Here is a 17,023-nt window from a genome sequence, read left to right as displayed (position 1 = left end):
AATTGGTAATATCTGGCTTAATGGAAGACAGCTGCCTTATCTCATCTTATACCTACATTCATTCTGATATAATGATTGTTTTGGTTTTCATGTAGGAAGAAAACCCAGCTCCACAATAAAGTAGATGCCCAGGGGGAGTGTGTTAATATCTTTTTAGATAAATGTGGATTCTTTAATGCTGTGCTAAACAAGTGATAGTTTCTTAAAGGTTGGTTGAGATATAAATTTTGAAACCTGATCTATGAACTTTTAAAACCTTATTCCATATATGATTGGGAATATTATGCATTGGTCATTTGGAAAATCTCCCAAATGTTGATATATATAATTTTTCATAAATTTACAAAAATATCATTTTGCAAAAGTTATATCACCAGTGAGAAAATATATATAGGGCAGTTGTCAGTTCAGTTCAGTTCAGTTGCTCAGTCGTGTCCGACTCTTTGCGACCCCATGAACTGCAGCATGCCAGGCCTCCCTGTTCATCACCAACTCCTGGAGTCCACCCAAACCCATGTCCATCAAGTTGGTGATGCCATCCAACCATCTCATCCTCTGTCGTCCCCTTCTCTTCCTGCCCTCAGTCTTTCCCATCATCAGGGTCTTTTCCAATGAGTCAGCTCTTCGCATGAGGTAGCCAAAGTATTGGAGTTTCAGCTTCAACATCAGTCCTTCCAGTGAACACCCAAGACTGATCTCCTTTAGAATGGACTGGTTGGATCTCCTTGCAGTCCAAGGGACTCTCAAGAGTCTTCTCCAATACCACAGTTCAAAAGCATCAGTTCTTTGGTGCTCAGCTTTCTTTATAGTCCAGCTCTCACATCCATACATGACCACTGGAAAAACCATAGCCTTGACTAGACGGACGTTTGTTGGCAAAGTAATGTCTCTGCTCTTTAATATGCTATCTAGGTTGGTCATAACTTTCCTTCCGAGGAGTAAGCGTCTTTTAATTTCATGGCTGCAGTCACCATCTGCAGTGATTTTGGATCCTAGAAAGATAAAGTCAGCCACTGTTTCCACTGTTTCCCATCTATTTCCCATGAAGTGATAGGACCGGATGCCATGACCTTAGTTTTCTGAATGTTGAGCTTTAAGCCAACTTTTTCACTCTCCTCTTTCACTTTCATCAAGAGGCTCTTTAGATCTTCTTCACTTTCTGCCATAAGGGTTGTGTCATCTGCATATCTGAGGTTATTGATAATTTCTCCTGGCAGTCTTGATTCCAGCTTGTGCTTCCTCCAGCTCCATGTTTTTTTACCTTTTGGCTGTACCACACAGCATGTAGGATCTTAGTTCCCAGACCAGGGATCAAACCTGTGCCCCCTGTATTGGCAGCAAGGAGTCTTAACCACTGGACTGCCAGGGAAGTCCCCCTGGTTTAGTTTCTTTTCTATAAAGTGCCTTCCAAAGAGCCATGTCTGAATCACCCCGGTTTGTATATCATGCCTTCAAGTAAAAGCTGATGTTTCATGAAAAAGTGGCTCATTTGCCCCTTAGTGTGGTCTCCCAGATGTTTTTCTTGGAAACCCCTGCTGCATGTGGCATGTAGCTTTTGCTGTGTGCTGCCCTTTCATGCACAGAATGTTGAAAAGCTTGCACTCCCGCACCGAACTTTGATAAAATTATTTTTCTTCTTTATCAAGGAGACCCTCCTTTTACCTGATCATTTTAACTGCAGCTGTGCAGTACAGTTACCAGGACAGTTTGGCGCCACTGCCTTGTGCTAACGTGCCAGCAGTTTTACCTGCTGTAATTCTGTGCCGTGGATGCAGTCAAGCAGGCAAATAGTGTCTTAGAGTTATCATGAAGGTATTTTGACCTCACAGATCCCTTGGACGGCCCTGTAGGATGCCAGCAGGCCCATAGTTTACACTTTTGAGGGTTGTTGCTTTAAGACCTTTGGGAAAATTGCCAAAGGCAGCAGGAGCTAGACCTGGCTTGTCCTAATTGAGGATTCCAGAAATGAGATGGATCACATACAGTGTGCTGGGTGGTGTGGGGGCAGGCGACATGTGCAAGTTGCTGGAAAGTGGAACTTTGACTGGGGACATCACTTCATGCATCCTGAATATCTAAGTCAGTGCCTGGTATGTTATGCAAGAAATATAGGTAGTCCTTTGAAGAATCAGACTGAGAGTAAGCAGTAGCTGACTTTATTTTTTGGGCTTCAAAATCACTGCAGATGGTGACTGCAGCCATGAAATTAAAAGACGCTTACTTCTTAGAAGCAAAGTTATGACCAACCTAGACAGCATATTCAAAAGCAGAGACATTACTTTGCCAATAAAGGTCCGTCTAGTCAAGGCTATGGTTTTCCAGTAGTCATGTATGGATGTGAGAGTTGGACCATAAAGAAAGCTGAGTGCCGAAGAATTGATGCTTTTGAATGCTGGTGTTGGAGAAGACTCTTGAGAGTCCCTTGGACTGCAAGGAGATCCAACCAGTCCATCCTAAAGGAGATCACTCCTGAGTGTTCACTGAAAGGACTGATGTTGAAGCTGAAACTCCAATACTTTGGCCACCTCATGCGAAGAGCTGACTCATTGGAAAAGACCCTGATGATGGGAAAGATTGAGGGCAGGAGGAGAAGGGGATGACAGAGGATGAGATGGCTGGATGGCGTCACTGACTCAATGGACATTAGTTTGAGTAGACTCCAGGAGTTGGTGATGGACAGGGAGACCTGGCGTGCTGTGGTCCGTGGGGTTGCAAAGAGTTGGACACGACTGACTGACTGAACTGAAACTGAATGGGTTTATAAATGCAGTGTTTTTTTTTTTTTAATCAAGTTTATCAAAGTATGTACATACATGCTAAGTTGCTTCAGTCGTGTCCAACTATGTGCAACGGTAAAAACTGTAGCCCACCAGTCTCTTCTGTCTGTGGGATTCTCCAGGCAAGAATTCTAGAGTGGGGAGCTGTTTCCTTCTCCAGGACATCTTCCAACCCAGGGATTGAACCCATGTCTCTTACATCTCCTGTATTGGCAGGCAGGTTCTTTACTACCTGTGCCACCTGGGAAGCCATATCAAAGTACATCTTTTACTTGTATTTTATAGGTAACAAAAAAGTTGAGAAATAGTTGCACGCCCTTCCTGTCCCAGGCTCTCCTGTGATACCATAATCTTCCTTCTTCCTCTGGCCTTCGCGGTCTGTTTCCTGCTCCATGGAGGTCCCCATCCCAGCTGTGCAGACCCAGCTCAGCACTGATAACTGCAGCCTTGGTCGGTTTTAGCTGAAACAGCTGACAGTTGTTTTTCCCGATTGGGAGATGGCACCCCAGTGTAAAGGCTGGGGCAGGTTGCTTGTGAAGGCGGTCCTGCTGCGTGGCAGTGCCCTTCGCTCTTGTGTCCCTGGTGTTCTTGCTCTGTGGTTAGGTGGTTTGGCAGTTTCCTTTGTTTTCTATGTGTGAGGTATCAGAAGTTTGTTTTTCTTGGGTGTTTCCAGAAGAGAGGGATTTCCCTGCCCAGAAGAATACCTTGTTGTGTGTTATCAATGCTTTTCTTTGTTCTCCCTTTGAGGAAGTTTATCTTGGTGGTAGTAATTTACACTCACATGGGTTAGAGTTACTGCCTTTGGAGGGCTATGTGTGTATGCATATGTGTGTGCTAAGTCGCTCCATGAAGTGAAGTGAAGTGAAGTTGCTCAGTCATGTCCGACTCTTTGCAACCCCATGGACTGTAGCCCACTAGGCTCCTTGGTCCATGGGATTTTCCAGGCATGAATACTGGAGTGGGTTGCCATTTCCTTCTCCAGGGGATCTTCCTGACCCAGGGATCGAACCCAGGCCTCCTGCATTGTAGGCAGACGCTTTACCGACTGAGCCACCAGGGAAGCCTGCTAAGTCGCTCCAGTCGTGTCTTAACTCTTTGTGACCCTGTGGACTGTAGCCCGCCAGGCTCCTGTGTCCATGGGATTCTCCAGGCAAGAATGCTGGAGTGGGTAGCCATGCCCTCCTTCAGGGGATCTTCCTGACACAGGGACTGAACATGTCTCCTGCGTTGGGAAACAGGTTCTATACCCAGTGAGCCACCTGAGAAGCCCTGTGTGTGATTATATATGTAAACACACGTATATGTATGCATATGTATATATGTATGCATATGGATATATGTATGTTGTTGTTTAGTCGCTAAGTCATGTTTGAATCTTTAGGACCCCCTGGACTGTAGCCTGCCAGACTCCTCTGTGCATGGGATTTTCTAGGCATTCTTGGAATGGGTTGCCATTTCCTTCTCCAAGGGATCTTTCCAACACAGGGATTGAACTTGTGTCTCACGCATTGGCAGGCACATTCTTTACCTCTGAATCACCTGGGAAGCCCAATGTATGTATGTTCAGTTCAGTCACTCAGTCATGTCCGACTCTTTGTGACCCCATGAATCGCAGCACGCCAGGCCTCCCTGTCCATCACCAACTCCCAGAGTTCACTCAGACTCATGTCCATCTTGTCAGTGATGCCATCCAGCCATCTCATCCTCTGTCGTCCCCTTCTCCTCCTGCCCCCAATCCCTCCCAGCATCAGAGTCTTTTCCAATGAGTCAGTTCTTTGCATGAGGTGGCCAAAGTACTGGCGTTTCAGCTTCAGCATCATTCCTTCCAAAGAAATCCCAGGGCTGATCTCCTTTAGGATGGACTGGTTGGATCTCCTTGCAGTCCAAGGGACTTTCAAGAGTCTTCTCCAACACCACAGTTCAAAAGCACCAATTCTTTGGCGCTCACAGTCCAACTCTCACATCCATACGTGACCACTGGAAAAACCATAGCCTTGACTAGATGGACTTTTGTTGGCAAAGTAATGTCTCTGCTTTTCAATATACTATCTAGATTGGTCATAACTTTGCTTCCAAGGAGTAAGTGTCTTTTAACTTCATGGCTGCAGTCATCATCTGCAGTGATTTTGGAGCCCCCCAAAATAAAGTCTGACACTGTTTCCACTGTTTCCCCATCTATTTCCCATGAAGTGATGGGACCAGTTGCCATGATCTTCATGTATGTACATATAAATAAATAAATTTAAATCATCCAGGATAGCTGGTTACTAGCGAGTTGGTATTTTGCTCCATTTTATTTTTCTCTTCAGTTTTTTGATTTTGTGTGATGATTTGGGGCACTCTTCCTGTGAACCAGGAATACTCAGGTTGGAGTGAGTCTTTTAGAGCCTGTTGAGATAAGGCCCCGTTTCCGTTAGGAATCCCCAGTTGTAGAGGCATCATGAGATGATGCAGTTATCTAGATCAAATATCCAATGAAATATGAATGAGTAGATTATGGGACGCCTGCTCCTGAAGATGTGTACAAGAGAAACCTAGAGACATGGCATGTTTTGACTGTCTTTCTACTTGATTTCACTGTGATAAAGACAGGACCCAAGTGATGGAGAAAATAGCAGAGGACAGTGTGGACTGAGCTGTGTGGATCCCCACTGTCCTGCCTCATCATTGCCCTAAGCAAACAGACAAGGTTTTGAGGAGGAATCAACTCTTGTGTTTTTCTTTCATGTGAAATTTTTCTGAATCAGCTGATGAAGCCAAGCTCAGTAAATATTATCTTCATTTTGGGTTGTTCTTTTGTTTTGAAATATCATTCCAACTCTATTCCCTACGTAGTTTTCTCTTTATTGCTATTATTATTTTTATAGATTTAGAGGTACTACCTTTTTCAGTCTTGCTTACCACATTTTTCTTCCTTTGATCCTATAAAATGTTTCATTCAGTTCAGCGGACCTATGTGAAGCGTGCAGAAGTCAATAGCTACGTATGACCAAGCCCCACATGTTTGTGTTCCGCTGTTTCTGCAAGCCCTGAGATTCACGTGTTCAGTTCCAGCCTCCTTTTGCCGCTGCTTTTCCCCTCATTTGGTTATTGGGATGAAGGGAACCTTGTTACAGAGAATGAGTCTCCCGGGACAGCTTCTTCCTGCTTCTTCTCTTTGTATTGTTTCATTGTTGTAGTTATTTATTATTTACTCTTTGGTTTGTGCACAGGGTCTCAGGTATCAAGTTGCTGGCGCCTTTGGAGTAGAAAGACATTTTGGAGGTGAGAGGAATAGTAAGGAAGGGAGACGAGGAGAAGGGATATTAAAGAAAAAAGATTATTCCTCCTTGATCAGTTTCCATTTATGCAAAATTCTCAACCTTTGGCTTGTCTCTCCCCAGCCCCCATCCCACTTACCTTAGAAACTGTACCTCTTCATCTCTGCTTGTATAATAAAGCCTATATTGTTCTGTGATGATGTATAATGTTATGATGACTTCCATAGACACGCTTGTAAAACGACTCCTTTATTGGAGAAAATAGAGACTTAGCTAGAAAATAAGCATTAGCCCCTAGAAAAGCACAGGTTGCTAACTATTCTAGAACTGTCACCTACATATCTGATATATTGGCCTGAGAAAACTGATAGATGTTAGGTTTTCTTGAATACAGGGGTTAAACTAAGCGGGTGGGTAGAGGGTAGTCTTTTTTGTTACATTTCGAGTGATTTCATTGGATGTTTTTCTCGAAATTGTGTTATCAGTCATAGGAGTTAGCTGTGCATTTTCTATTTTTATGTATATAAAATAAAGATCTATATCTTGGTTGAATAGATACATAATTGTTTAAAATCTGGACAATTTGAAGTCATGGGGCTTTAAGGAAATACATCCTTATCACTTGGTAAATATTTGAGACTTATCAGCTATCATACTTTCCTTTTCTCTCCCAAACATGACAGCACAGGTATTATGTAACTTTGCACTGGCAGCTTTCTCTCTCCTGTCCTAGATGTGGCCTGGAGAATCCCAGGGACGGGGCAGCCTGCTGGGCTGCTGTCTATGGGGTCACAGAGAGTCGGACACGACTGAAGCGACTTAGCAGCAGCAGCAGATGTGGCCAAACCTCTAGCAGATGCACCTGTGTCCGTTTATTTCCCCTCCCTCATTTTCCTTCTGTCTGGTTGGCCCAGCTCCTCATAGATTTCCATCTTGTGTATTGTGTTAGTAATAATTTAAATATGATTCAAGAAATTTATCTGATAATGGGTTCTGTCCCTTTCAGTGTAGGAGAATAGAGACAGCCCTCCTAGCAAAGTTACCACTTGGGACATTTTTATCTTTTCTGGACACCTGTAGTTTTTTGCTTGAGTGTAGACTTTCTTAGCTTATTATGCTTGCTCACGGTGTCTTTTCACAAATAGAGAATGTACTTGAACTTTACAGTCTAATTCTTTCCTTTCTTCACTGATTTAATGACCACTGTTCACCTGGCTTCCCAGGCGGCGCAGTGGTAGAGAATCTGCCTGCCAGTGCAGGAGACGCAGGAGACGCAGGCTTGACCCCTGGGTTGGGAAGATCCCCTGGAGGAGGCAATGGCAACCCACTCCAGTATTCTTGCTCGAAGAATTCCACGGACAGAGGAGCCTGGCAGGCTACAGTCGATGGGGGCTCACTGAGTTGGACGCAACAGAGCACATAAGAGTGTACTTTACCAAGACTCCAAGTTTTCATAATAGAGGATCCCCCAGTCTTAAAGTGACATCCTAACATCATTACTGAGAACTGTGTTCTACCTGTAGAGCGTGTAAGAAGTCACAGGACTGTGAGTCAGCTTCATTTAGTAATGGGTGCTCCTAAAATTGGATCAATATTCAACTCCTGAAATAACTAACATAATTCATAGCAGCACTATTCACAATACCAAGACAGGGAAGCAACCTGAATGTTTATCAACAGGTGTGTAAAGATGTGGTAAGGACTTTCTGGAGGTCCAGAGTTAAGGCTGTGCTTCCCAATGCAGGGGGTGCAGGTCTGATCCCTGGACAGGGAGCTGCTGTTGCTGCTGCTGCTAAGTCGCTTCAGTTGTGTCCGACTCTGTGCGACCCCGTAGACGGCAGCCCACCAGGCTCCCCCGTCCCTGGGATTCTCCAGGCAAGAACACTGGAGTGGGTTGCCATTTCCTTCTCCAATGCATGAAAGTGAAAAGTGAAAAGTGAAAGTGAAGTCGCTCAGTCGTGTCCAACTCTTAGCGGCCCCATGGAATGCAGCCCACCAGGCTCCTCCGTAAGACCCCACAAATCTTGTGGCCCAAGTAAAACATAAAACAGAAGCAGTACTGTAACAGACTCAGTAAAGACTTTAAAAGTAGTCTGTGTTAAAATAAAATCTTAAAAAAGATGTGATGTGTATGTATGTATATATGTATATACAGAAGAGAATGTCCAGTTCAGTTCAGTTCAGTCGCTCAGTCATGTCTGACTCTTTGCGACCCCATGAATCGCAGCACGCCAGGCCTCCCTGTCCATCACCAACTCCTGGAGTTCACTCAAACTCATGTCCATCGAGTCAGTGATACCATCCAGCCATCTCATCCTCTGTCGTCCCCTTCTCCTCCTGCCCACAATCCCTCCCAGCATCAGAGTCTTTTCCAATGAGTCAGCTCTTCGCATGAGGTGGCCAAAGTATTGGAGTTTCAGCTTCAACATCAGTCCTTCCAATGAACACCCAGGACTGATCTCCTTTAGGTTGGACTGGTTAGATCTCCTTGCAGTCCAGGGGACTCTCAAGAGTCTTCTCTAACACCACAGTTCAAAAGCATCAATTCTTCGGCACTCGGCTTTCTTCACAGTCCAACTCTCACGTCCATACATGACCACTGGAAAAACCATAGCCTTGACTAGACGGACCTTTGTTGGCAAAGTAATGTCTCTGCTTTTGAATATGCTATCTAGGTTGATCATAACTTTCCTTCCAAGGAGTGAGCATCTTCTAATTTCATGGCTGCAATCACCATCTGCAGAGAATATTACTCAGCCATAAAAAACAATGAAATAATGCCATTTTCAGCAACATGGATAGACCTAGAGATGATCATACTAAGCAAAATAAGCTAGACAGCCTAATTCCTTATGATATAAAGTGTATCTGAGTCATCTATAAGTGCAATCTAAGTTATGTTAGAAATACATGTATCTACAAAACAAAAATAGACTCACAGATATAGAGAATAGACTGTGGTTGGTGATGGGGAAGGGATGGATTTGGAGTTATGGATTAGCATATGCAAACTATTGTATATAGGATATATAAACAAGATCCTGCTGTATAGCACAGGGAACTATATTCAGCATCCTGTGATAAGCCATAATGGAAAAGAATATGAAAAATAATGTATATATATTTACAACTGAATCACTTTGCTGTCCTGCAGAAATTAAACAACATTGTACATTATACTTCTGTAAAATTAAGTTTAACAAAAAGATAATGAACATAAAACACCACCTTAAGAAATGATGTTTTCTTACTTGTAACGTCTTGCTTGTCTTCATGCAGACAATACTGCGTCCTAGCCAGTGATGGAGCAGGAATCTGTTTCAGTGAACATACCGAGTTCAGTGCCCTATTTTCCTGAATAGGTTTCCTTACGGGGATGCACATGGATTCATCATGTACGTCTTTCTGATAGTAAAATCGTTGCTGGTTCCCATGTTAATATTATTTTATTATTCATTATGTTTTACACACTGGGGAGAGGAGAGCAGTGTTCACCAAATAGTGTCGGGACTTTCCGCTGCTTCACCCTCTACCTAAGCAATCAGAAAACAACTCTCTGGGTATATGAGCAAGGGTGGGAGTGCAGGGACCTGGAAGGCTGGCTGGAGAGATTACTGGTGGCTTGGTTGCCTTGGCTGAGAGTTTGGACTTTGTAGTGTTATGAAGCAGTTCAAGCTTTTTTGCTTTAATTAGCAGAGGTATATTGGCTCCCAGACATCTTCCTTATTTATCTTATTCGTGGGAAATACTGAAAGATCCCAGAGTATTTCCTCTACCATATCAAGGCCATTCTAATAGTCATGGTAATTTTTTCTTCAACGTTACAGAAAAATTAATGTAATAAATGTATGGCAAGGGATACAGACTTTGAATTAATTGTACCACCATCCTCAGCAAATGTAAGCTTATCCGCTTTTGAGTATTCATTTCACCAACTGTTCATTGATTACCTGCTCTGCCTAAGGCTTCTGCTCATTAAGTTGAATTTTTTGTAAATAAATCACATATGAGACAGACTGAAAAATGTTAAGAGCAAAAGCAGAAGCTACAAGTAATGATCTTCTGGAGGCATAGAGAGGAAGCACTGTCTAGGAAGTTTTCTTGGAAACTTTCCCCCTGGAGATGTCTGAGAAGTTCTGTGAGAGTGAAAGCTGCTGGTAGTTTGGGTGATGGGGACAGTTTGATAAAAGGGGCAGAAACAAGAGACCTCAGGACATATTTGTTTGGGAAAGGTCATTTACTACAGGCTGTGACTGTCAGGTCACAGGTGCTCGGGTCCACCTTATATAATTATTTGAAGGCTATTTTGAGGTTGAAGTTATGCATGGTGCAGCTGTGAGCAGGTGCATCCATCTGGACTGTTGGTTGTGAATGACAGAAACCCAATTTATACCATCTTAGGCAGAAAAGGAAAGGTTTTACTCAAGTGACTGGGATGGTTTGGGAGTAACATGTTTTAGATGCTGCTGGACCCAGGGTTCCAACACTGGCCTGGAGACTCTTTCTCTATTGTATCTTGACTCCCCTTCTCTGTTTTGCTGGGTTCTTGAGTGCTTTCCATGGGATCAGCAGGATGGTGGGCAGCAGCTCACATCCTCCTTGGCTTAGCTTCCTGAGTGGAAGCTGACTACCATCTCCCAAGACCTCTGCATTATCCCAGGAAACATGTAGACAGCTTGCTTTGGTTCTCCACCCTGATCTAGCCACTGAGGTGAAGGGGAGAGGTTGTTCCCTGAGTGGCCCAGGGGCAGGGGTCCCTTTTGGAGCTAGAAGACGGGGTGCTGGGCGGACAGAGCCTGCGAGTCTAGCGTCGGTGGTGCAGGCAGGCATGTGAGGGACAGTGGGACTGGTGCCCAGGCTGTTGAGCAGGGGTGGAGCGAGGCCTTGTGGGAAGGGCGTGAGCTCTTTTCTAAGTTGAGTTAGGGGTACCGGTGGGTCTTCCATGTGGCAGCTGACTGATGGGGTTCAGAGAGACGGGAATGGCTGGTGTGGTCCCCAAATAAGCCACTGATGATAGACAGAGATGTAGAGTAGGCAAGCCCACCGGGAAGGAGCAGATACCAGGTAGAATCACGTGCAGCCTTTCCAGGTTGCCATGTTGGTGATTTCCTATGGCTTAGCCTGTCCTGTGGGAGTTCCATTTGAAAATGCCCAGCGTTTTCCTTAGGCGCACACCTACCCCTGTCCTTACTGTCCATGGTGCTCAAGCCAATAGCTTTCTCCTTTCCTCTTTCCTGCCTTTTCTCGTCTTTCCTCCTCCTACGACTCCTCCCGTCTTTCTGCTCTTTCTGGAAGGTATTTACCAGGTGCTTCTAAAGTGAAAAATATGGTGCTTAGTACTGGCTATGGTGTCATGAACCAGACCTGGTCCCTGCCCTCCTGAGGGCTTCCCAGACGGTGCTAGTGGTAAAGAACCTGCTTGCCGGTGCGGGAGACCTAAGAGACCCGGGTTTGACCCCGGGGGAGGAAATGGCAACCTACTCCAGTTCTTTTGCCTGGAGAATCCTACGGACAGAGAAGCTTGCTAGGCTACGGTCCATTGTGTCGAAAAGAGTCAGACACGAGTGAAGTGACTTAGCACGTATGCCCAGTCTCCTGAAGTCTAGACTCAGAAGCGAGTGTTTAGGGCTTGATGGAGGTCTCTGTGAGGAGTGGTGTTGTGGGCTTTGTGGGATTTTCCATGAGGTTTGCAGAGGCATCCAAGTCCTAAAGTCTTCCTCACTCACCCTTGGGCTGGGGTGGGGGAGAGGACAAGGCCTGCATGGATGTTGGATACATGTACAGATTTTCCTGACAAAATGAGTGAGGGGACAGAGCTCCCCTGACCCACCACACCTTTGCTGTTTCAGTTGCGCCGGTGTTACCTACTTTCCCCCTTTTTCCTCCATGTCTCTCCTCCCAGCTGAAGCTTGGCCTCCTCCTTAGTCCTCTCCCAGTACCTACCAGAGACTCTACCATTACATTCCGTTGACATTTGGTTCCCATCTTCTGTGGAGTGAGAGGTTGGCTTGCTCCATCAGGCAGAAAGCTTCATGTGGCAACAGCTCCTAGAGCTGAGGAAAGGGTTTGAGTGCTGGAGGTGTTAAAGGAGTATTGTTAAATGTTAAAGTAACTGCAAAGGGATTCTGTTTCCAGTTTCTTTCTCTCTTCTTATCTCTACCCAACTTAGAAAAAACCCCAAAACACTGGGGTAAATATGCAGTGGAATATTATTCAGCCTTAAAAAATCAGGCCATCCTGTCCTGTGACCACATGGGTGAGCCTGGAGGACATCATGCTCAGTGAAATAAGCAGACCCCGGAGGACAAGAACTGCGTGATTCCACTTAAAACAATCAGACTCAGAGACACAGAGCAGGAGGGTGGTTGCCAGGGGCTGGGTCGGAGAGGAAATGGGCAGTTACAGTCCAGCGGGTATAAAGTTTCAGTCACGTACATACAAGGAATAGGTTCTAGAGTCTGCTGTGCAGTGTTATGCTTGTAACTCAGTGTTGAATTGTGCACTTAAATGTGTTATGATGGCTGATCTCATGTTGTCTTCCTTTGTTGTTTAGTCACCAAGTCGTGTCCCACTCTTTGTGACTCCGTGGACTGCAGCACGCCAGACCTCCCTGTCCCTCACTGTCTCCCAGAGTTTGCTCAAACTCATGTCCATTGAGTTGGTAATACCATCCAACCATCTCATCTTCTGTCAACCTCTTGTCCTGCCTTTAATCTTTCCCAGCATCGGGGTCTTTCCAATGAGTTGCCATTCTTAGCACAGTTAGAAAAAAATTGTGTGTGTGTGTGTGTGTGTGTGTGTGTGTGTGTGTGTGTGTGTAAACAGCCACCAAAGGGGGAAAGTAAAAACAGTCCCTGAGTGACAGCAGTGCTTTGTGTTGGGCACACTGGAATCACAGTGTGACTTGAGGGGTGAGGAAATGTCTCGGGTTGAGAGTCTCATTGCACTGACCTGATTCACAGTGAAAACTCTGACTGGCCAGTCGTTTGCTCAAAGTTTGTAGCACATGTTTTAACACTGAGCTGACATCTTGTTCGTGATTTAGACATTGCTGTGGCCTGGACACTGGTATTAGAGAGCACTGGGGCTGTGTGTGTGTGTGTGTACAAGTATTGAGACAGGCCTGGTTACTAGTGCTGGTGAGTGGTCACTGGTGTTGAATGCTGGATGTTGACAGGTGAGCTGGTGTCCAGAATGCATTTCCTGGAGCAAGTGGCGTCATCTGACATTCATCTGCAGAATCCCCGTGATTCAGAAATTCTCTCCCCATGTGATTGGCTGTTTGAATCTGGGCCTGGGTGCATATCCATGTGAACTGTGCGTCTGGAGTGGGTGAGGTCTGGGTTCGGGTTCTTGGCCTTCTGATGATGGGGAGGTGTGACCGTGGCTCATGGCTCTGGCAGAGGCGCACCTACTGGCCCCTGGGCCCTGATGCAGGGCAGGAAGAGGCGGGAACCCTGCTGCTCAACATCGAAGGTCACAGGTGCGTGGATAGAAATCTACGTTGATGACTTGGCCCCTCGGAGGCATCTCATTATTTTGAGAGGAGTTTTTATTTTTAAGTTAAAAATGCAAGAATAAAATGTGGCCATTCTCTGATGCTGGCTGGCTTGCTTGCCCTGGAGTACTAACAAGCATGTCCTTATAGTCAGTGGAGAAATGGTGATTTTTGAGCTGGAGGGAATATTTGTATTCTTCACAGTGGAAAGAAAATATTTGCCTTCACTTTCTCAGAATCCGGTTTCACTAGGGAAACAGCTGAGGAACCTGCTGGTGGGGACAGAGGGCCGGGCCGCGCTGTGCCTGCAGACAGTTTTCTGGTGGAGCTTCTGGCTGAGGTGTGAGGGGCCTCTCTGGGCAGCGGGAGGAAGGCCCCTCTTCCTGATCCTCTGTGACGGTCCCCGCCGAGGTCTGCGGCTTGGGAAGGCCGCGCTGCAAGAAAAATGTACTTCTTTTTTTCTCCAGAGCCAAAACAATAGCTAGTTCCCTCGTATAAACCACCTGCTTGGTAGGAAATGGAGCAAAACTCTCAAGTCCCCAGTGCCACTCAGAGGATTTGTGGTTTCCCTTCCTGTCTGTAAACAAAAGCAGCTGGTTACAAGAGCCGGGCATTAATTGTTTACAGGATGTTTGCTGTACCAAAGGAAGGAAAATGCCTTTTACAGAGTTGCAGTCATTGTGTGGGGGGTATTAGAACATAATTTAAGGGTGAAGAGAAATTCGCTACATGGTACTTAGTCATGAAAGGCAGATGGTTTAATCACGAGGATTTTTGAAGACTTATTTTGTACACTAGAGTTGAGGGTTTTATAGTAAATCAGCATAAAAAATGTAGAGCCTCTGTAGAGGAAAAAAAAAAAAAGATTCTTAAAAGTTTGAAAAATCGTGAGGCTTGGAGACTTGAAAATTTTTGTCATTGTTCAAGTCCATGCTTTGTTAGCAAGAAGCTTTCCGCATTTGTGGTGCCGTTGCGTCTCCCACGTGGGCTGCCTTTGGGTATGTTTTGGTATAAGGACTGCTGTGCCCGGGTGCCCTGGTGTGTGTGTGTGTGTGTGTGTGCTCCAAGGTGTAGACCGACTGTCTCCTTCACCAGCTCCTACCTAGCGTGGGAGCTCATAACCAGGAGGCGGGTGGTGAACATTTGCTGAGTGGATGAATGCGTGGGTGGGTCTAATACATTAGTGAAGATCGAAGCCATATGATACCCGTGAATAAGTTATTTTCTGATTATCTGATGTTAGGAAGCCTTTTTGATGAGTGCTATTTTTGCTTTAAATTTATACGCATAAACTCCTTTATTTATTTGGGCCGTGCTGGGTCTCTGTTGCCGTGCACGCGTTTCGCGGTTGCGGGGAGCGGGGGCCACTCTTTGCCTGCAGGGCTCCGGCTTCTCACTGCGGTGGCTTCTGTTGCTGTGGATCATGGGCTAGGAGCATGGGCAGCTGCATTTTCTGCACGTGGGCTCAGCAATCGCAGCTCCCGGGCTCTGGAGCCCTGGCTCGGTAGCTGGGGTGCATAGGTGTAGATGCTCCTTGGCATGTGGGATTTTCCTCAATCGGAGATCGGAACTGTCTGCTGCGTTGGCAGGGGGACCCGCTGAGCCACCAGGGAAGCCCGATGAATGGTATTTTTTGGATTGTGGTGAAATAGATATGATATTTTTACCATTTTAAGTGTACAATTCAGTGGCATTAATTTATATTCACCTTCTTGTACAACCATCACCACCACCCGTCTGGTGGTGAGCATTTTCATCTTACCAAACAGAAAATTTGTATTTATTAAACACGAACTCGCTGTCCCCTGGTGTTCTGGCAACCACCGTTCTCCTTCCTGAGTCTAGAAATTTGGCTCCTGGTTACCTCGTATAAGTGAAATCATACAGTACTTGTCCTTTGGTGCCTGGCTTACTTTATTTAACAAAATGTCCTCAAAATTCATCCGTGTTTTGGTATACGTCTCAATTCCCTTCCTTTAAAAGGCTGAATAATGCTCTGTTGTATGGATAAAGCATAGTCTGATGGTCACTTGGGTTGTTTTTCCTTTTTAGCTGTTGTGGATAGTATTGCAGTGAACCTGGGGGTATAAATATCTGTTTTAGTCTCTGTTTTCAATTCTTTTGCATATATATCCATATGTGTCCAGAAGTGGAATTGCTGGATCATATGGTAATTCTATTCTTTTTTTTTTTGAGAAACTTTCCATACCATGCTTTAGGTTTTTAAACTCAGAATTGGCTATATTGGCTGCATAAGTTATGCCAGTGAGAATTTCCTTCCTTCCTCTTCCTCTTGCACATAATCTTAAATTCAGCTGCAATTGAAGGACAAGTACCTCTTCACCCATGGTTTCAATTCTTCATGCAAATTGAGGCAGATTAGAAAAGGAGGCTTTCGGAAGCCAAGACCTATCATAGCCTTTTCGATAGGAGACCCTAGAATGTGTTAGGGGCGCCATTCATACTGAGTGGGGACAACAGTTGTAAACCTGGCGTGGAGCGGGTGTCTTGCAGGCAGCAGAGAAGCCCGTCTGTAGTGTTTCTTCCAGGCTGTGCTCACCTTGTTGCATGTGGAGTCCGTTCAGTGCCATGTGTGAGAGTGGGCCCTAGCCACTTTGCTCCAGTTTAGTTTGCAGAAATTCTCATGATTCTTTTTTTTTTTTTTTTAAATTATGTATAATAAGAGATCATGGTCTTAGAAACCAGGCTGACTTGAGTTCGTACCCTGTTCTCTGTGACTTGCTTTGGGTGCTTTGGGCAAGTAACCAGTCTTTAGAGCACCAGTCTCCACTCCAGGGGCGAGGCGGAAAGGCCAGATTATTATTTTTTTCTTTTTTAATTAAAGTTTATTTGGTTTACAATGTTGTGTTAATTCCTGCTGTACAGCCACATAACTCAGTGATCCATATATATCTATTCTTTTTTATATTCTTTTCCGTTAAGGTTTAACACACAATATTAAATATGGTTCTCTTGAGCTTTTTTTTTTAAGATGATTGTGAATTTGTAAGTGACACATATTTAGTAGGGTGCCTGGCACATAGTGCTGTGTACTGACCACCGCTGTTCTTCAAAGCAGATGCTGTTTAATAGAAAGTGAAAAAAGTGAAAGTGTTAGTTGCTCAGTTGTATCTGACTCTTTGTGACCCCAAGGACTGTAGTCCTCCAGGCTCCTCTGTCCGTGGAGTTCTCCAGGCAAGAATACTGGAGTGGGTTTCTTCCTCAGGGGATCTTCCTGACCCAGAGATCAAACTGGGGTCTCCTGCATTGCAGGCATCCGAGCCACGAGGGAAGCCTGCTGTTTAATAGAAGTTGGCTCCAAAATAGCTACCTGGAGCAGCAGTTCTCAAAATTTTGGTCCCAGGTCCCCTTTACACTTAAAAATGACTCAGGATCCCAAGGAGCTTTTGATTACACAATCAAAATCTTATCTCTAATTATACTTATCTCTACTGATACTTATCTCTACTGATACTCACAGTGTTGGA

The 17,023-nt window shown here is 45.0% G+C and overlaps 1 protein-coding gene and 1 non-coding gene across 24 annotated transcripts in view; one reads left to right on the top strand and one right to left on the bottom strand.

Annotated features, from left to right (window-relative positions):
- Positions 1-17,023, top strand: part of SIPA1L2 (signal induced proliferation associated 1 like 2) — a 247,224-nt gene that overhangs the window by 49,150 nt on the left and 181,051 nt on the right. For 4 of the 23 annotated variants that reach the window (XM_060406575.1, XM_060406567.1, XM_060406569.1 and 1 more), the window contains exon 1: positions 13,373-13,520. The exons of the other annotated variants lie outside the window; for them this stretch is intronic. The gene's annotated coding sequence lies outside the window, so the exon portion shown is untranslated. Of the gene's footprint in view, positions 1-13,372; positions 13,521-17,023 lie in introns of those variants that run through there. 23 annotated transcript variants of the gene reach the window in all.
- On the bottom strand, positions 3,765-3,837 carry TRNAC-ACA (transfer RNA cysteine (anticodon ACA)). The gene has a single exon. It is a non-coding gene; the product is annotated as a tRNA-Cys (tRNA).

Source organism: Ovis aries, chromosome 25 (genome assembly GCF_016772045.2).
Source record: "Ovis aries strain OAR_USU_Benz2616 breed Rambouillet chromosome 25, ARS-UI_Ramb_v3.0, whole genome shotgun sequence".
Taxonomy (NCBI): Eukaryota; Metazoa; Chordata; class Mammalia; order Artiodactyla; family Bovidae; genus Ovis; species Ovis aries.
This window is presented reverse-complemented; position numbering and strand designations above follow the sequence as displayed.